The sequence below is a fragment of the Lissotriton vulgaris genome, chromosome 11, assembly GCF_964263255.1.
Source record: "Lissotriton vulgaris chromosome 11, aLisVul1.2, whole genome shotgun sequence".
Lineage (NCBI taxonomy): Eukaryota > Metazoa > Chordata > Amphibia > Caudata > Salamandridae > Lissotriton > Lissotriton vulgaris.
The window spans coordinates 930032779-930048858 of NC_141699.1; positions in this window are offsets into that span (position 1 = coordinate 930032779).

A 16080-nucleotide genomic window follows, 5' to 3' on the forward strand; every position below is an offset into this window, starting at 1 on the left:
CTAGAAAAAAGCCATAGCACGTAGCAATATGGATGCACCCTGACCCAGCGCTGAGGCCAACTCGAACCCCACAACCTCCACAGACTACCAGCAAGGAACAAAGGGGTCGGGGAAGGCCAAGGAGAAGAGGGAGAGGAAGACGGGGTGCAGACCGCAGGAAAACAAGACCAGCGTCATGGAGGTTGCAGAGCATTACCAGCAACTGACCCACAAGCAGACCACCTGGAATGCAGCTAGAGTGCTGAGGAGGCCAATTAAGGAGGCCAATAGGCGACGGCATGACGTGACAACCTAAACCAGGCAACAACCTGCTGCCAACAGGAAGGCAGCAACGGCTACAGGAGGTGGCAGTCCAGCGCCACCGGAGGAGCTGCAGGAAACCCAGCCCACAGTCATCAGTGTGGAGATGGTGCAAGGAGTAGGGAGTACGGACACAGCTCGAGAGGACATGAAACAACACCAACAGGGAGTGCAACGAACAGGGTCTGGGGGGAGGAGGGAGATGGGCACAATTGCTTACATGCACAACGAGGCGCAGCACACTACACACCGACAAACACCCAGGAATATGTCCCATATTCCCTTGGCACACTGCAGCCCACATGCATAGAACAATCAGCACACCCACATTGATGAAAACGTGGAACTACACGCATAGCTGCCACTGCAGAACAGAGGACACAACTGGCTCCGCACAAGCACAGAAACATGCCCACTACATCTGACAGAGCCGGTAACAGTGAAATGGAAATGTACACGTACGACCTCACATTCGTCATGTAGTCCAAATGAACACTTACCCGCAGAAGAATACAGCACCCCCCAAACAGTCATAATGTACACTGCCATACAGTCTGCATGCAAACTAGCACAATGTGCCAACAATATGTCAACACAAAGGCAACACGCACCTCCCCTTCACATCGCAGAGGGGCACAAAACACCTGCAGCATAGTACATAATACAACACATCAGTGATGTCGGAGAGGACCACCACACCGTTGACACCGACAACACCTACAACAGCACATGGATATCCCACGCAACTCCCCACCAGGACCCAGACAGCCAAACTACTCAGAGGAGAACACCGAGCCTTCAACAGACCACACAGCAGGAATCACCTGTAAGCACAGCTGGCTCACAACACTTCACCCACCCACACATGGCACCCCAATGCCATGCATCAGCATGCCAAAAGGAGGTGGCCCAACAGGTGTTGGTTTGGGCCAAACCCATGGAATGCGAACCAGGACACATACGTAGGGGTCTATCACCCTTCAGGGCCCATCCACACCCCGCTAAGGAGACCCACGCTGCCATAGAGACACATGCAGATGAACATTCACAGCACAGAACAATGCCCAGGGGCGCGCAAACAGCCGTCACACACCCATGTTGCCTGTGCGTCCCCTCATGAATTGAGTGGGTGACGACAAAGCTACATGTCCAAGCCCCAACCCGCTGCCTCCTGTTGTTGTATATGAATTTAGGACCCTAGTGTAATTTTCCCGATTCATGCCATATATAGGTATAAATCACACTATCCTTATATAGGCATAGAAATCATAACCATATTTAGACTTAGCCTATGCAGTCCAAATACGGCATGGCTACTTCCACTAGTTCTGAAAATCCACAACGATTTCTTGGAAAAACCCGCCTTCGGCAGACAGGGACTTCCCCTTGCTTGAATATTGATTTATCCAAGAACTCATGGAGTTTTCAAAGAACTGAGTCTTTGATGACGTTATTATGTCCAACCTTACGTCAAACTAGCACCTTCAAGGTATAAATATGCCCACACTTGCCCAGACCAACACGTGGTGGTTTGGAGCAGTTCGACTATCTACCTGCCCGACGCATCTCGCTGCAGGAAGTGCCGAAGGAAGCCGACCCTCCAGCAGACGCACTGAGGGAGACGCTGTCTTTTCTCTGGCTGAGAAATCAAGTTCCAGTGTTTCCAAGCTACCCTTGCGGGTTGTTGGGAAATCGAGTCCTGAGAGAGAGATACCAGACCTCCTTCATTCTAAAACCAAGGTACGGAGCTGATTAGACCCTTAGAGAATTCTTGGATAGATTCTTGGTGAAAGAATACTGAAACTAAGTTACACCTCACTTACTTCTTCCCTTGTACTAGACCTAGGTTAGGTACACCGGGGTAGGCATATTTTAGAAGCACCAGTTGAGTACTTTTAGTCTTTATTTATTAATGTATGTATTCTATGTATCTTATGGCTTAGAAATAGGCATGAGCGGATTTTGCGGATTGGCAATCCGCGAATTTGCGGATTTGCAAACTCGCAATCCGCAAAATCCGCGAATTCCCGCGAATTTGCGGATTTTTTTTTTTTTTGTGTTCGCCCGTGTTTCTGCCAGTTCGCGAGGGTTTTTACAATTTCGCAATTTGCGAACTTACCTGTCGGGTCGCAAGTTTTGCGAACTTGTTGTTTCTACGTGTCCAACCTGTTTGGGACACTCTTCTTCATCACTGCCACTCTCTGTCACCACTGCCACTCTCTGACTACTCATGCCACCCTCTGGCCCACCCATGCCACCCTCTGTTTCATCACCACACCCTCTGGTTGTCCAGTGTACATTATTTTTGGCAAAGCAAAGCACACCTTCCCTGCCTCAAGTGACCTGAATTAATTTGGGGCTGATTAATGTGTCACAGAATATTTTTTTAGCTGGCACCTGCTTCCTTAGTGCGCCCTGATTAGTGATCTTTTGCACTTGCTAAGTGCTTTCATTGTTGCAAAATTAGTTACAACACCTGCCCTGCCCCAACTGACAATAATGAATTAGGGGCTGATTAATGGATTTTAACTTCCAGCCTGGCTCCTGCTTGTCTCCCTTAGCTGTAATTCAGGACCTTTGTGGCATATGTGTAACTATTCTGAGGTTCAGAGCAGGGTCACATAATAGTTGCAACTGGCAACTGAACTCTGGAGGGGCCCCTCAGGAAGCACTACAGGAAATGGCTACTAATGATGTGCCTGAACTTTTGAACCTGGTAAGTAGTTACTTTCAGTTTTGCTTAGATCGTATTTCTGCAATTTCGCACTTATTCGCGGGGCGCGAACTCACGCGAACAGTGCGAGCAGTGCGAGCAAAATCCGCTGCTCGCGGATTTGCGGATTTTTCAGGAAATTCGCAAATCTCGCGGATTGCGGATTTCCCGAAAATCCGCAAAATCCGCGAGCGGAACGGATTTTCCGCCCATGCCTACTTAGAAACCATATCATGCTTTTACAGTAATATTTTATAATACTCTTCGTACTGTACGCATTGTACTTTGCAACCAGTATTACGATTGTAGCAGTTCATTTCATCTGCAGGTGAAAGAAGACTGTTCAATAAATACTTTTATTGAAAACGCCCGTCTCTCTATTTTCTCTGCACCTCTAGTGAAACGAAGCATGCACGATTGACTGAGTAAAATAACTATCTATTGTTTCTGCGACTCTAGAGATACATTTCTTATTCTGGGGAAACAAAGTTGTCATGTTTTAAGCGGTTATCAGAAACTAATCCCTTCTTGTGTATTCGAGAAAGTTTCTAGTGATCTCTGAGCTAGCTGGCACTCACAATTAAGTCTAATATATTTGATAGAGACCTAGTAGACATAAGCCCTACGTCATATCTATAGGATATGTTATTCCAATGCGCAGAGTCTATTGGGAATATAGGAAATACACTACACTGTGACATGTCTGCAACCAATGTACACCGCACAATGTAAAGTTATAGGGCCAAGGGCCCACATGCATACTACAAGACCACAGGGACACACACAGAGATCATGTTGAACTGGCTACGGGCACATGCTCCCAGCCCTTTATTGGCAGAGCCACATGTACATTGACGCCAGTGCTGGATGTGTGTGGGGTGAGTGTAAGCCAACACGCACGGAATGTCTGGTGTTGGCAACCACTTGGACATTGTACACCAGTGCAACGGAAACAGAAAACACATGCAATACAGAGTCAACTGCTGAGCAACATGGGGTGAGCCAGATAAAGTCCAGAGGACAGCCAACATGCAAACAGAAGTCTCCGTGAGTTGCAGTGCACTGGGCTGTGGACACTAGAGATGAGCGCACTCATGTGCAAAAAAATTCTCTGTTTGTGTCTCTTCGATACATTCCTGATGCAGATGCAGTGGGGTGTGTCTCCTGCATCTGCATCAACATCTAAGGGACCCCACACTGTTTGAGGTGACATACCTGCGCAACTGCTCCACAGCACAAAACACAATCAGCAACGGACAATGGCCTGCGGTGTACTGAGTCATTGGCACCTGGAGTGCTGAGCAGGTAATCAGGCCGATGATAGCATCCACAATAGGCCTGAGCAACCCGACATCTGTCACGACCACCGCTTCAACTCTGGCAGATGGCGTTTGGCGGTGGTCATTGCGGTGGTGGCGTGTGCCTCCTGTGGTGATGCATCGTCCGGGCCGGTCTGGACTCCCTTTGGTGTGCAAGCCCTGGTAGGACGCATTTGGGACCAGAGTCTGCATACAGCACAAGGCCACAGAGTCCTGGCGTTGATTACCCCAAGGCCTATGCCTCAGGGGCCAGCCTATGTCTCCGGAGAAGGGGTCCCGAACAGGACCAGCACAGAGTTAATGGCCCCGGATGCACTGTAGCCGGCACAGGCACCCAGCCATGGGACAGTGACTTGCAATGCAGTCAGATGGGCCATGCGACCTAAGGGGGTGACCATCATTGTCCGAGGTGTATGTCTCGGAGTATTTCAGGGGACAGTGGAAGGTGTACTCCAGGGTAAGATGCCTAAAGGTTTGATTTTATCTGGAAGCAGCAAACGGAGAAGTGGAATGTGACAGTCCGTTGCCACCACCAATTTCGTATCAGCTACATGGAGGTGAAAACTGCCCCCTAGCCCATAGGCTCAGACAACACTACTGTTTGACCAGAGACTGTCCATGAATGTCGGGGAACAGACTTAGTGGCACCGGGGTTGAGTGGGGATGCGGACTGCAATGATGCCGGTACTGATATGGACTCCACCATTGCTGAATCATGACTCTGTGGCCTACTGGACCGCAGTGTAGGCCGTAGGCCGTGGTCAGTAGTGGCCCACAGCCATGTGCCTTTGGCTCGCGATGCACACCGCTAGTGACACCAGGGCAGCTGTCGGTAGTGTACGAACACTTCCGTAACAATAATCCTTTTCTCTCCGCCAAGATGCAAGTCAACATCCTCTTAGGCCTCTCCTTGCGTGCAATGAAGTGTAATCTGCCTTTGCATACATGATGTTCAGTTCCAAATCTGTGACCTACTCGAGCACAGCCTAGGCCCAGAGCAGTGTAGGCTGGAGGCAGCGGTCAGCACGGGCCATTCACCGAGTGTCGCCGACATAGGTTGGTGGCCCCACCGGCCTGCGTAGTTCAGGTTCAGTGGCACCACGTGTTCAGTCACCTCTGTGACTGTGACCTGGCTTTCGTCCTGACTAGGCCGCGTCTTCCTCTTACTCCTCTCCGTCAACCACTTGTGTGGACTTAGCCATTCGTGATTCACGACTAGGTGCTGGATGTGGAACCTACTGGTCCACAGGGTAGTCCTGGTCCCTCATCCACGTGTCGCCGGATGGTGTTGGACTGGGTTTGTGGCAGCATGGCACGCCGGATGACGTTTGGACAGGGTTTGTGGCAGCATATGTTGCAAGATGCGCATATGGCACTATGCCTCACAGATCAAAGGGGGTCTGGTGGTGTGGCCGCTGTCCCGGATTTGGGGTCACTGCCATTCAGAAGCCAGGACACAGTCTCACATATGGGACTCACTGGGCCACAGAGGTCGCCACTAGAATATGTAAGCAAGAAAGGAGTAATGTGGGCCAGCATCTGGGGGGCAGCACAGGTCTAAAAGGCTGGCCAGGTCGCGGGCCTCGGGCTTGGAGCTAACACTGGGCTAGATGGGCCCTCCATGACACACGCCGGTGTCAGATGCTGATTAGTGTGGCCTGGCTGCGTTGGGTTTGGCCTGACGGGTTTGTGGTCCAGCGGGCCATGGTATGGCAGGCGCACAGGATCTCAGGCAAATACGCTAACGAGGCGGCGTTGGCCTCATGGTGGGGTGGGAGGCGCCACCCTGGCAGAGACGTTGAGCTTTCCGGAAGAGGACAACACCCAGGGCTACGTGCTTTTTATTCACACCCCTACGTTGGCCTGGCGTATGCCAGTCCATCCCACTCTGCTCATGCTTACGGGGGCGTAACAGGCAACATTTCCAAAAGGACCCCCACTGGCTGGGGTGACATGGTTTCATCCACTCTCCACTACACTCCATTCACCAGAGGTGTATGTCACCGTGGATATGGGTGTGTTCTGCATACTGCGGTCTGTTCAGCACTTCATCGCCACTCTTGGCAATGCGAACATTCCAAATCATGGTTCTACTGCATCCTTCACATATGCCTGGTTGCCTCCTCTCCCCACATTCATCTATTGTGTGGCTGAGGTGCCATGCCGTTGATTGGTCATGTTCACGGCTTGCCCAGGTTACCATTGTGAGTTATTCTATCGTGTCTGGTAAGTGGGCATGTTGTTGTGCATCTTGCTTGTGGACTTGTGATGTGTGCATTGCCAGACTTGTGGATTGCATGGATGTGGAGTTGAAGTGAGTGGGGTGACAATTGGGAAGTTGCTAAGGGGCTGTGCATTTCCCTTGGTGCCATCCTGGGACGGCTGGTTGCTGTTGGACTGTCGGAGGGTGAAGGGATCTTGCACACTGGCTGTATATTTGGAGGCGAGATTGGTGTACATCCCACGGTGTACTGATGTTGCCTGCAAATTGATGTGTGATGTGTACTTTCTGTTGTTCTGATTGTGTGCTGTGTCACCAAGGGTCACCGGTGGGACATGTATGCAGTGGTTTGCCCCAACACCTGCGTGCATCTGGCTATGGTGTATGGTCCTTGCCTGGTCTCCAGCGGTTCCTGAGCATTGTGCTGGCCATACGAGGACTGTGCCAGGGTGATGGTGATATCCAGGACAGGTGTGGGGGTGTAGGAAGTGGCTGGCTGTGAGACTCCACCGACTATGGCGGGTGTTGGTTGGGATGTGCCAGGGGCCAACAGGTGGTGCACAGCCAGCAGCTTGGTGTGGGGTGGGATGTTGGTTGTTCGCTGTGTTGGTGCAGTTGGCCTGTTGGGCGATGACGGCCAGGATGCGTAGGATGGTTGTTCCTTTCAGCCTGTAGTGGACAGTGACATTGTCAGATGTTGTGCCTGTGAGGCAGGTGCGTTTCCTGGGGGGTGCTGACTTTGCTTGCGCTACCTCTGTGGTGGTCCGGGGGTGTGTGCCGGCTGGGTGTTGTGGCCCTCTTGGGTGTCCGTGCTGCATGTTCAGTTGCTCCATAGTATCTGTTGCCTTTCCGATGACGCCCTGGGCAGGGCTCCCTATTGTGGTGCAGGCTGCCGTCAAACTTTACCCCAGGTCAGAGCAGGTGTAAAATTCCTGCTGCTAACGCGCCTTATAACGTGTTCTGTGTTCGTATCACCATTCTGTCTGGTCGTTGTGAATGTTGAGGTGTGGAGTTGTCGCGGGTTTTGGCATGGGAATGCCTACTTTGCATCTCATTAGCGATAGTTGCGGGGGTCCTCTGTGGCGATGTTTTTTCAACTGCTTTTGCAGGAAAACTGGTGCTGTGGGATGTTAATACCTGCGTGTGAATGGTGGGTTAAACTTATCCCGACTTTGGCTGCGATAAAGTGCCATTAATTCTGCGATAATTCCTTGTGAATATGCCCCACAGTCTTTTACAGAAGAGTAGTTCCTGACCATCTGAATTAAAGGGATTCATTCCTGTAATATTAAATGATTAAGCACTTTTGACTGCTGTTTCTGTGAACTAGGTATGCCTTTCCACTCTTATGCTCCTTTCAAGTTTGGAATATGGTGTCACACCGCCTTTTGCTTTTTCATAATATCTGGGGCCCTTGGAGACCTTTATTAGTGAATTTGTAATGCGGCATTGGGAGAAGGAATGTGAGATTTGATATATTTTGTAAAACAGAGAATCCGAAGCACGATGCTAAAATTCAAGGTGATTTGCAATATGGTTTTTATGAGGCTGACTTGATTGTACAGACACTGGGGCAGGGGTCACTCTTGGAAGAAATGTGGCTCCACTCTGGGGTATGTGCCTCCCTTATTTGTGGAGAGTTTTTTTTACAAGGAAATCATCCTTCGTTGGGGCAGAAGGTTCAAATCCCCTCGTTGGGAATCAGGTTTAGAACTAATTTTCATGGATGTTTTCCCTCCCTCTGTAGCGGGTATTTATCCATTTGTAGTGGAATGTACTGCCATTTGTAAGAGCTCTTTATAACTAGTGCATTGTAATGTGGTATGGAATGCTACTCGCCATGCTGCACCTGGTCTTTGTAAGAGGAATGCCCACACTGCTGTTTAGCATTTCAGTGTGTGAAAGAAGCTTGCATTGATTTTGCCCTTATATACCTACTGTGCCAGTCTGCGATGGACACTTGCACAACAGCTACACGCATTGCACCTCCAGTGAGTGTGCAAGAAAGTATATGCTAGCAAGTGAAAAGCTGGCATTGCAGCTGCCCATTCTGGACCTGTTCTAGTCAGTAAAGCAGTACATTTTTTATTTGATTCAGACGTCAACTGAGATCAACAAATACAGAAATAAAATTGTTATTATTGAATTTAAAATGATTAGATGATTAAACATTTGCTTTTAAAACACACTTTGAAATGGAGCAGTAACAATGTTCTATCACCTACCCACACAACATTTTGCTGGACCTGTTCTATTTCGTGCGTAGACTTATACTGATGATTATGGTCAGACTGGAACAGTAAGTAGACCTGGGCACCAAAACTAAAGAAGCCCCCTTTAATGAATCATAAAGCTAAAAAAAAGTGTCCCATGCAAATTGGGGCAGTTTTAAACTTGTTACGATACGCTGTGTAGGTGTTTTTATAAGGTATGGAAGACTACATAAGTTTTAGCTTGTTGGAGGTGATGTTTGTTTTAATATCAGGGAAATCAATTGTAGAAACCGGCTCAACATACCATTAAACAGGCCCACAACCATCCCAAAAAAAACACACACCTCTCACACTGACCTGTCAGACCAATCCCATCAGGCACTGCTTGATTGCCCTATAGTCCCTGATGATGCCAACAACGTGTATTTGCATTGCTGGCAATGGTTCTGCCACTGTGCCCTGTCTTGTTTATTTGTATGTAATAAACAATGTCCCCCACTACTCGAGTTGTACCTGCTCGATTTGTGGCTGGGGCAAGCTTGCAAGTCGTTGCTCATGATATACCTGTTTTGTGAACGCAAGTAAGAGCGGTGCTGTTTCTGCCAAGGTTGTGCCTATGCGGGTGCGCCCACTGCTGTGTCTTAATTGTTGTTTGTGAGGAAAGTTTGCACTGCGTTCATGCTACAACTCTTTCCTGTGTGGCAGTGAAGCTCCATGACATATTTTTGGTACTCAAAAGATAGAATTATTGGCTTCGTCAATGCTTTTAGCAAAGACACTGTGTTTTTTTTTAATCAAAGAAACTCGCTTTTAAGGAAGCCTGCTCACTAATCCCTAAACAAATTCAAAAAGGCCGATTCGGTAGATACATGTATCAAATGTATACATATTGCTTTGCCTTTAACTTCCCTTCAATTTTTTGTGGTTTACTAAATAATACATTGCTGCATTCAGCTCCTTTTGCCCATATTTTTATTATATGGACTGTGAAATGTATACTGATTTTCAGCCAGCAGCAATGCCTGACGTATGGCAAACACTCTGACAGACAGGTAATCAACCTTATCTCATGTTGCCTGAATGTACAGTTTGAAACATAATACCTAATTATTCTAAACCTTGCACATCAAAGAAGTTCAATAATGATGTTCTTTCGATTAGACCTTTCAGATCACTAACAAATTATCTGGAGCTCCCACTGTTTATTTGTTTTTACTTTAGACTGTTGCCCGAAGCATTAAAATAATTATATTGTAATAACAATAGAATTAAGATTGGATAAATTAACTGGAAAGAAACCTGAATTCATTTTCCCTGACAGCTGGCAGGCCCTTGTCTGAGGCTGATGTAAAACAAACTGGATTTTTTTTTTGTATGACAATGAGGCGATCATGTACAGCATGCGTTCGCGGATGAAGAGGGGTTGTGTGCAAGTGACACTTTAACAAAGGCAAAGTCAATTAATTTAGGCACCGTTAATTACCATGACCTCTAAAAGCAAGGACAACGGCTTTTCTGTGTCTCTCACTACATTACGAGCTCCTCGTCTCCTCGTCTATATTCATCTTCCCATTTCTCTCTCTATCTCTCTTTTTCTCTCTCTCTCTCTCACACACTCTCTTTTTCTCTCTGTCTCTCCCTCGCTTCGCCTCACACTCAAAAACGCACGTTCTTTTTTTTCTGTCCCTTTCTCCCACGCTCCCATTTCATTTATTTGTCAGTCTTCATATGAAGTTGTCATTCTGACATAGATCCATATTTTAGCGCTCGTTATTTGGCCCTGTTTCACACATTTTGTTCATAAAATCTACTTTGCATTTTGAAGGGAAATTCGCCACTAGGCTCAGGCTAAACGCTTGCAGTTGCAGTTCAGTTTTTAACGTCTTTATTTCGAATTTTCTTCATAAAAGACAAGCATAATAATACAAAACATACAACGAGAATATACAAATTTTAAACAGACAAAGAATTTGTTTAAAAATCTCAATTAAATATACATAAAAAGATGTCCATGAAAAGATTAAAACAAGTATATAAAAAAACATTACATTAGTACTGCCCAAGTAAGATAGGTTATTTCAGGCTATTTTAATTTTTCAGCTTGAAATACTACGAACATACGCTTGCAGTTGCTTGCCATACACACCTACGTTAAAAGCAGCACCCTCCCAAAAAATCACGCATTTCACAAACTTCTTTGACAACCTCTTTCAAAATCAAATACATAGATTTTAAATGCAAATACGTGCTAAAATGTATCGGACCACCGTGTTATACATTTAAATATTATTTTTCTATACACGCCAAATATTCCTACTTTGAAACGCACCTCATAGAATGCTTAGCATGACTTTTTTTTATGTAAGTATTTATTCCAAACAGTGAACTAACAATTTACTAAACACTGTGTTATTCATGACAACGAGGTCCCTCCTGCATATAATGTAATCAAATGAGAATTACTGTCAAGTTGTTGGTTCGCATATTTGAAAGGCATCAATCTGACAGGAGAAATACTGCTTCCACTGGATAGGTTACATTTTTGCCTGTTACATTCTGATAAAGAAAAAAGACCTACTTGCAAAGTGTTTTTTTGAAAGCATGGGTGGTGTAGGGACACGCGAGCAGCAATGGATAATGTTATTTAACAATAAGCATTTGTTGTGCTCGTAAACAGCTCTCTCTGCTGCGTCAGAGTTAATGAATTCAGGAGATGTTTATTGCCTCATAGCCTGCTCTGCTGCGGTGGGGTTATCACTTAGATATTCCATTATATTAGCATGTGCTAGTATTTAATCATAGGTTATTATGCGCCAATTAAAATCCAAACATTTCAAACTCTATTACAAACTTATAATGGGCCCAGACAACGATAGGCGTCATAAATAAGGTGGCATGAAGTTTTCCATGCTGTTGCATAATTTTCTGACTTGGAAAATGAAAACTGCGGAATTGATTTTTTAGACGGTAAAAAAGGAAAGTCTTCTTATATTCATGGCGTTGCTCCTTCACAATAATAGAGTCAAGGGAATGATTCTGTTGGCTGATGTATCTCCCCCTCATGATTACGTTTTTTCTCCATGTTTTTTTTTCTCTTCAAGAGGATACACCCTTCAATGAGTGGTGGGTGAAAACTAGTGCACTTTTCTTTTACTGATTGTGATAAACAGTCAATTGCTCTGTAACTCCTCATCCAGCCGTCCCTTCCTATTCCTTAATCTGGGAGTGTTGTCCACCCCCTTGACTGGCACTGTGTACCCAATATTTCGTTTTTCACCTCTCTCTCATCTCCTTATTATTATAAATGGGGTTTACACCCACAGTTCCTCAAGTTCAAGTTCTGTGCCGCCGCTCCATTTACAGCCAGCGTCACCACTGTGAGACATTCTAATGTTGAGAGGGTGGAGGGCATGAATGTCCTGGAGGTCCACCAGAGTGCAGCAGGCTTTCCTTCTTCCCTTGGTACCTTCAGCTCACATACCATACAGCAGGTCCTGACAGCGTGGGAGAAATGTTGGTTGCCAGCATGGAGGTTCTCTCTCAGATGGCCATGTTGATATCATCCAAAAACGTGGGATATGAGCCCGCAATCAGGAAGGGTGACCACGCAGAGCACCAAAAACTCAGGTGCGTGCTCCGCAATAGATTCTTCTGTGGGGTGAGTGGACTGTAGGGGGATGACTTCATTATAGAGCCGCTTTAGAGGAGTTAAAAGACCTGGATATCTCCAACTGCATCATATGGTTCACGCACATAAGAGTATGGTTTGAGAGGGTAGGACTATCACATTTTTTGAATAGTCCTAATGTATTAACCCCTAATTCGAGAAGGACACTAAAAGCTATCTTTTGGGTCTATATGAATGAACACAGAACTAATGATATATATCAAATGGCTCCCTAACTAGAGAACTTCTTTTGTTCAAAGTAGACCCTCAGTATGAATCCTTCCTGAATGAAGTGAACCAACCACTAGCTAAAACCCTATATCTTAAATTTAGGTATAGAATACTCTTGTTAAAAAGTTGTGCTGCAAGGTGGAACAAAAACAGCGATGATAAATGTACCATGTGTAGTAGAGGTGAGAGGGAGGACATTACACATGTTCTGTTCTTCTGTCCTGCCTACAAGGCCCAAAGGATAAAGTGCATTAAACCTCTTTGTATAAATCTAGGAGTGCGGAGGTTCAGAGAAGCAGAAAGAATCCTATTAACAGATACGCGCCAGGTTCTAGTATTCGGCATTAGCAGCTATCTGCTTGCAATGCATTTCATAAGGAAAAAGGCGGGAGAAAAAATATGAACTGTTATAACTTTACTGAACATAGCTGGAATTGATTATGTCACTAGGAATTGTTTACATAGTGCTCTTAAATTTTTAAATTTTAAAAATTTTAACAAATAAACGTATTTTAACTATATCTATACCGTGACAATTTGCTTAATTAAGATACATTGTAACACTCGTATTTAGTGTAGTACTGATGTATATAATGGTTTTATTAACTCTCTTATGACTGTATTTTATTGTACTGCTTATGCACTTTTATGATACCTTATATCGAAATAAAGTTAATTGACTGAATCCAGTCACTATTTTACCTTTGGCTAGCCTTTTTATGAGGAAGTAGAACTTGAGCTCGCTCAACACTGCTGGTTTGGGTTAGTGGAGATGTCCCCTGGTTGAAGCGTAAAGGTAAGTCCCACAGCCACAAGCATTGAAAAGAGCATATAGATGTATTAATGTACCCTTGCTTGCTGGTATGTATTGTGTTTAGAGAGTTCACAAGTGATGGTAAACAGTTTCCAGTCTTTGTGTTGGGTTAACAAGAAGCAGGAAGTCTTCTCCATGGGGAAATCATTAGTCCACATGGATCATATTGCAAAATTTCTGTATGATGTGAAATTTCAGGCTGCTGATGGATTAGCGGCTGCCAATAGGTATCTTTATTTGCATTGATAATGTGTGAATAGCACATTTAAATAATCTTTCTCAAAGAAGCCCTTCCTTGGTCAGGGATTGATCGCAGAAGAAGTAGAATTTCTGCTTCGTCAACCATTAATAAATCATAAATATGATCAGCCTTTTTCATCCTTATTCCAGATTTACAGGGAGAGACAGACAACCATACAAATATCCCCATTAGCAACATTCTGACCCTGCAACTAATTCCTCCCAATTCCTTCCAACAGGTCTTCAGGGTCGTCCACTCAGGTGTCAAGCAGGTACTTCCAATGTAACCCCAACAGCAAACCTGAATATGTGGTTTTTAATCGACGGATTGTCTCGTGATAGATCATATGACCTTATTTCTTCACAAATGGCATCTTTCTATCTCTAACCATTGGATTCTAGATATGATAACATCAGGATATGTAACTGAATTTTCTCCCTTGATTCCCCATTTCAGCTTTGTTTTAACTAAATGATCTAGCTCAGGGTTGGACTGGGACAAAAAAAGGGCCAGGACAAAAAAATAAAAGTGGCCCTTTTTAGCGAAGCAGATAGCTGGAAAAGTGTTAATAGCAGGAAAATAAACTCTAAAAACCAACCAACCTGGCCATAAAACTGGCCCACAACTGCTAAAAACAATTAGCCCACAGACTGATCTGTCAAACCAGACCACTGGGCACTGCCTGATTGCCTATATGCAAGACCAACCCTGGTGTAGATATCCAGCAAAACAATGGGCATTAGAGGACATTAGAGGACAGCATCCAAAAATTGCTCCTGAAGCAGGAAATAATTCTAGTCTGAGGCGAGCAGATGAGTTAGGGTTGGCAGTTAATCATATCTCTGTAATGGATAACCTCTAGAAAGTATGGCTAAGTGATTGATTTGAAGAGTCTAAACCAAGTTGTGACAACCACAGACTTCAAATTGAACATTCTTCAGCAGATCCTGCCACTTGTTTCAAAGAGGAATTTTTGGCATCCATAGATACCCAGAATGCATTTCTGCATGTTCCTGTAGGAAGCTGACTTTCTATATAGTGCACTAAAATGATGTACACTGTGTAGAGATTACAGTGGATCCCTAATAGTGTGCAGATGTAAAAGCAGATAATTCTAATGCTCTATTTGTGGTAGTGTGTGTGAGCAGTTAGGCTTGTCAAAGGGCAGTGCTAAGCATATGTTGTCACACACAGAGGCAATAAATGGGACACAGCATCAAAAATAAATCTTAGGACAATTATGAAAAATAAAACTGCATCTTTATATACATATATATATATATATATATATATATATATATATATATATATATATATATATATATATATATATATATATATATATATATATATATACAACATTCTATTTGGAATAACTTTGGCTCCGGTTGAAAAATCTCTGCGGAATTTTCAAAACTAATGACCAGCTCCGGTCCGCTCCTATCCTGAAAGTATCGGGGTGATTCATCAAGCGGGAGCAGAGAAAAAAGGGGGGTCCCAAAACATGTTTTCCCCATGCAATTTCCCATAGGAACCGTTCATCGCGGCTACAGCCCGAACTGCGAACGGAATTACACCAAATTCTGCAAAGAGGTTGTCCTTAGTTCAGACACGTGCCTTTTGCTTAAATGGTGTAAATTAGTTCAGTAGTTGCTGAGAAAATCACAATTAAAAGTACATATATATCTAGGGCCGTGGATCCTCCCATGCACAAGCTTTATGCTAATTGGCTGTCAACACTTCAAACCAGGAAGTGTTGGCAGCCATCTTGTGCCTCGGTTCTACCGAGGCACAAGATGGCTGCCAACAGAAAACAACTGCGCAAAACACGCAAAGGGGTAGGGTAGACACAGCCTGACATGCTAGGTCTGCTCAGGGGGGCCCACAAGGACACCCAAGTCCCCCCAAAAAATTAGTTTTTTCTAAAATCGTCGGATGCGCTTAGGATTAGCGCATCCCACTGCTGAAACAAAAATGAAGAGTGGACTCCCGCGCTTTGTTTATAATTAGCCCCCAGGGGGCCAAGTCCTGGGGCAATTTATTATAGTAATGGGGGCCACCCAGCCTCGGGGACCACCACCACTGGGGCTTTTGTGAAATATGTGGGGGGGCTCTCAGTCCCCCCAGCCCCTGGGACCGCCAACCCCGGGGCTTTACAAAACATGGGTGCCAGCTCAAAGGCCCCCTTAAGTCCTGAGGACCGCCACACCCAGGACTTTATGACATTAAATGCGGAGGCTCATGGCCACCCGAATCCCTGGGGACCGCCACTCCCGTGGGGCATTAAAGTATAATTTGGGGGGGCATCCATGCCTCCCCAAACCCTGGGGACTGCCACCCCCTGGGGCTTTTTTAAAAAGT